Here is a 6,000-nt window from a genome sequence, read left to right as displayed (position 1 = left end):
TATCTAAAAAATTATCACGCGCAACGCGCGGGTTTGCGACTAGTATATATAAAAGCAGAGACCTCAAGCGGGAGTGCATGAAATCATGCCATGTGACGCTTTAATTTTGCTTTTAGTTTCTTTTACCTTTTTTTATTAAGTATTTTTTACTATTACCCAAAATATCACATTAACTTATTTTTACTGTTATCTCATTAATTGACTAAGTTTATACCACAATTTTCTTTTTTCTTCATGTCTTTTACCATACCCACCATTTTAGTATTAAAAACAAAAGCACAAAAATAAATAAATAAATAAGGTACTAACCCAATAACTAAGGGCTAATATAACTAATCCAATAAGGTACTAGGGAGAGATAGAGAGACACAAAAATATTTTTGATTGTTAAATGAAATGCATTGTTCCACAATTACCAAAATAAATATTTGAGATTGACAAAGCATTTGTAAGAGAGAGAGAGAAAGGAATTTGAGGGGCCACCACCATTGTCATGTTGGCTAGCCTCCCACCACCACCATACTAGCTGGCCTCCCACCACCATCAAGCCAGCGAAACCTCTACATGTATTTTTTTATTTTTTAGGTTAATTCTTACCATGAACTCATTACTACCAAAATTCTATAACAATTATGCTATAATATACATACATATATATATAGCATTCTCAAAACCATCAGTAGAATGTGATGTTTATAAGAATTGTAGCAAAAGTGCACTACCTGAACTATGCTAATCTTATTTAAATGATTAAAAATTAACTCTTTTTATTGAGATCATAGTCCTAGAGACAAAAGTCAAAGGTTAAGTTCTTTTGCTTTTGTGATAAATTGCCAGTAGTGGAGCGTAATGCTCTAAGAGCCCGTTTGGATTGAGAGGGGAAAAAGGGGAAGTGGAGGAAAGTAGAGTAGAGTTGGCTGAAAATTGGCTAATTTTAGGCCAAATCTATTTCATTCACCCTCTCTCTCCTTCAATCCAAACGGACTATAAAGTAGAGACCTTATATGGGAGTGCATGAGGTCATGTCATGTGGCGCTCTAATTTTGCATTTAGCATTTTTTACCTTTTTTTCATCAAGTTTTTTTTACTGTTACCCAAAAAATCATATTAACTTATTTTTACTATTACCTCATTAATTGACTAAGCTTACACCACACCTTCCTCTTTTCTTCATGTCTTTTAGGCTTTAGCATATCCGCAATTTTAGTGTTAAAAACAAAAGTACCAAAAAAAAAAAAAAATTTAAGGACTAATATAACTAACCCAATAAGGTACTAGAGAGAGATAAAAAATATTTTTGATTGTTAAATGGAACACATTGTTTCACAATTACCAATTTTTTTTTTTTTTTTAAAAAAATTTGAGATTAACAAAACATTTGTAAGAGAGAGAAAGAAAGGAATCTAAGGGGCCATGGCCTTAGATTTTTCCAGGAGTGCTGGTTGGCCCACCATTGTCATGCTAGTTGGCCTCCCACCACCATCAAGCCAATGAAACCTCTACATGTTTTTTTTTTTTTTTGTTAACTCTTACCATGAACTCATTACTACCAAAATTCTATAACAATTATGCTATAATTTATGTATAACATTCTCAAAACCATCAGTAGGATATGATGTTTATAAGAACTGTAACAAAGTGCATTACCTAAACTATGCTAACCTTATTTAAATGGTTAAAAATGAACTTTTTTTATTAAGATCATACTCCTAGAGACAAAAGTCCAGGGTTAAGTTCTTTCGTTTTTGTATAGATAAATTGCCAGTGGTGGAGCGTAATGCTCTAAGGGCCTGCTTGGATTGAGAGAGAAAGGAGGGAGAATGGAGAAAAGTAGAGTAGAGTTGGCTAAAAATAAACTAATTTTTGATCAAATCTGCTCTACTCCCCCTCAATCCAAACGGCCATAAAACATTGAAAGATAATCATCACAAGCAGCATATGCAATTAGTGCTTTCCTAAGTCCAACACATTCTTTCTTCTATTTTTGTCCAATCAAAATAAGTGATTCCCCTATTTAACTTCAAGTGAGTTAGTGCTTCTTTTTTGTTTTATTGCAGTCATTCATAATTTGCAGTGTTAAAGATAAAAGTTATGTTAATGGAAATAAATAAAAAACAGAATGCATGAAGTCTTGCCATATGGTGCTCTAATTTTACATTTTACATTTTTTTACCTTGTTTTATTAAGTATTTTTTTACTATTACCCAAAAGTTTACTGTATGGTCTGTTTTTGTTGCCCAAGCCCAAAGGATATGGGTTGAAGGCCCAACGAACCCAGAACAATGAATTTGTAGAGAGTGGATCGAAGGTTTAGGCACTCGCCGGCGTGCATGAAGCATGAACTACTTTCCTTTTATTGAAAAATACTAAGAACAGTTTATAACTTGGGGATGCTCCTCGGCCCATGGCCGAGGAGGTTTTTTCTTCCCCTTTCACTCTTTTTTCTTTTGCCCCCTTTTACATTTTGCTCACATTTCTTATATATCCCTCTCTTCCTCCTCCTGTTGATTATCTATTGGCCTCCCTCCTGACCGTCCGTCCCATCAGAGGCCATATCCATGCTCCAGTGGTTCGCCCTGATCGATGTTGTTCTGTCAAGGGGTTACATCCCCATTAATGTGGCCAGAAGGGTTAGGTGAGCGTATTTAATGCCGAGGTGATAGTCCGCCCAGGGCTTGCCCCTTCTTTGTACTTCTGTTGCCAACGTGTGGCACTGGGTCCTCTCCTCCTCGAATATTTCAGGAGTCCTTTGGTGGGGCGGTGCTCGTGTTTTTCCCAGGTCTCGGACGACTGAGGACAGGGTCGTTCTCGGCGTGGGCCATTTGGGCCTGGTTTGAAGTGGGCCGAGGCTACCCGATTTTCTGGCCCCACATTTACATTAACTTATATTTTACTGTTATCTCATTAATCTCTCATTGATTGCCTTAGCTTATACCACACATTTTCTCTCTTCTTCAATTCTTTTAGCATACCCACCATTTTAGAATTAAAAACAAAAGAAAAAAATAATAATTAAGGACTAATACTAATAAATAACTATGTTCTCTAAAAATAAAATAAAATAAAATAAAATAAAACTAACAATGTAAGGCACTAGGTAGAGATAGAGAAACACAAAAATATTGTGGACAGTTAAATGAAACGCATTGTTTCACTATTACCAAAATAAAATACTTGAGTTTGACAAAGCATTTGTAAAAGGAATCTGAGGGGCCGCCATCTCTTTCATATTGGCCTCTCTCCACCATCAAGTTGTCAAAATCTCTACAGATAATTTTTTTTACCATAGTTTTAAATCATTTATATGACACACGCATATAAACTTGCTCACACTATCTATTAATGTCACATTATCGATGAGTAGAAGGCAGCAAGAGAGTTGGACGTATTTTTATTTCATGGTATGCAATATATGAACACAATACAAATTAGTTAATTTTCATGGTCTTATTACTCTTTTGTATTTATTTTTTGTTTCATGATTTAAAAAGAAAAATTAAACTTACATTGAGAAGGCTACAAATGTGCAATGAAGTTACTAATCTAATTTTTAATATCTCAAAATTTATATGTTTCTTTACTCAAATTTAGATTATTTTTTCATTTAAATATATGTATAACATTCTCCAAAAACGTCTTATATAAAATATTACAAAATTATCCGTGCTTGTAATTAATATTGGGACACAGTTATCTACTTGTATTTTTTATAGGGAAAAGATAGCATGTTATTAACCATTTTTAGAATATTTTATAGAAAAAGAATAAAGTAAGCTGTATTATTTAGAGGAAAAAGATAACAGGTCACAGGTGCCCTATTGAATTATTAATTATTTTTATAAATATTTTACGGAAAAAAAAAAAAAAAGTAAGCGTACTCATATTAGTGCTTATATAGTAGAAAAAGTATTAAATTTTGGCCAACTAATAAGCCCAGAATTCACCTATATAAGTCCATCTAAAATTGCGTAAAAATATATAGTTGTTATAGTAACTGTTTAATTTTATAATGACACTATTTATTTTGCATTTAATTTTTTATTAATTCTTTACATATTCAGAAAATGAAGGAAAAATGATGGTTGTTGTATGTAAAGAAAGATAAACAATTAAAAAAAATTAAGAAAATTTGATATTTTAATGAAATGTAGTGTAAAATAAATAATTTGGTGTTGAGTGTTTTGAAAAGTGAGTGTCTAAAATAGAAAAAATAAGTTTTTATACATAAAATTTTGCATAAACTGATGTGAGTGATCTAACTAACTTTTTAAACAGTTTTTTTTTTTTTTTTTAATTTCTTACGAAAGTTGTGTTAAAATTTTTCCAAAATAATTAATTAACAAATATCTTAAGGATACCTTTAACAAGACTCTTATTCAAATAAGTCATATAACTTATTTTTTCTCCAAAAAAAAAAAAAACACACACACACACACATTACTCATTAAAAACAACATAAGACTAAAAGTACACATTTATTTTACATAACATGAAGAATTTTTCATAAAACCTGTTTGAATGCTACGGTGTGGGCCGTGGTGACCGCTTAGCGTAGCTTTAATTTTGTGTATTGTTTTATTTGGTAAATTATACGATTAAGGTGAGGACTAGGTAAATTATACGATTAAGGTGAGGACCAACACTTCACTAGTCGAGAAATTCATCAGCAACATCCAATTCCTCTTGATCGACGTGGTTGAGAAAGTGAATTAAGGTCACCTGAGTCTACCCATGGGTTGTCATTTTAGCACTCTCATAGATTCATGCATGAATTGGTCAGTAAATATGTTTCACTTTCTATTTTTTGTAACTGTTCAATGCTTGGCCTGTTGGCCATGTTTATGGTAGCAATGAAATCTGATCGTTCATAGAATTTTCAAATAATACCATTCATATTAAAAAGAAGTACAAAAAAAGAAAAAAGAAAAAAAAAGAAGAAGATGCTAGTGGCTTGTAAATTGAAATTTCTTCAACGTGTTTCACCTAGAAATTAGAGGTTCAAAACAGGTTTTCAAATCCAGACCAAACTGTACGGTCTAACCCGATTAATCGTGAACCTCTACCTATTGTGGTTCTTTTAACTCAAAGAACCTCTCAATGGAAAAAAAGCACGAAACCGTTTGAACTGCAGCCAGACCGTACGGTTCTCTGAACCGTAACCGGTTTTTATGGTTTACACGGTTCTATTTTTTTTAGATCTTGAACCAAATAATTTCTAAAGAAAAAAAAAAATAGAGAAGAAGGAGAAGAGGAACAAAAAGAAAACGAAGCAGGGGTGGCGCCATGAAGCAGTAGCTTCTTCTTCTTTCTTCTTTTTCTTCTTCTTCTTCTTCTGTCCGTCTGTCTCCACTACTCGGCAATAACTAATCTCCTCTTCGAGTCTCTATTTTTGCTGAACACTACTATGTAACTTTTGTTACATGTGGTTCCTCTTTCTTTGTTTTGAATTTTTTTTTGAAGTTTCCTAAGCGTCCACATGACTGCTGATTGGCACTTGCATTGGAAATGTTGAAGACTTTGAATTTTTGAATAAAAAATGGGCTGAATGTTTTAGTCATGACTTCTCTTTCAACTTTGAGCCTAACATGATGTGATATGACATAATATACGTGTATTGCCAATTTGCCACAAGCCCACAAGTTCTTGTATTATAATAATAATAATTATTATTATTATTATCAAGGTTTTACTAAATAACATATAAATAAATAAATAAATACTATATCTATATTTGCTTAAGATTTGATATTTTTTTAGTTTTGAGTAACCTTGAGCTCAAAGTGATGTGACATGACATAATATACGTATATTGCCAATTTGCCACAAGCCCACAAGTTCTTATATTATAATAATTATTATAATATTATTATTATTATTATCAAGGTTTTACTAAATAACATATAAATAAATAAATACTATATCTATATTTGCTTAAGATTTGATATTTTTTTAGTTTTGAGTAATCAGTTGATGGCATAGACCTTCTTTACACACTTAACA

The sequence above is a fragment of the Quercus suber genome, unplaced genomic scaffold (genome assembly GCF_002906115.3).
Source record: "Quercus suber isolate HL8 unplaced genomic scaffold, Cork oak 2.0 scaffold_346, whole genome shotgun sequence".
Classification (NCBI taxonomy): domain Eukaryota; kingdom Viridiplantae; phylum Streptophyta; class Magnoliopsida; order Fagales; family Fagaceae; genus Quercus; species Quercus suber.
The sequence above is the reverse complement of the archived record's forward strand: the minus strand, read 5'-3'. Positions refer to the sequence as shown.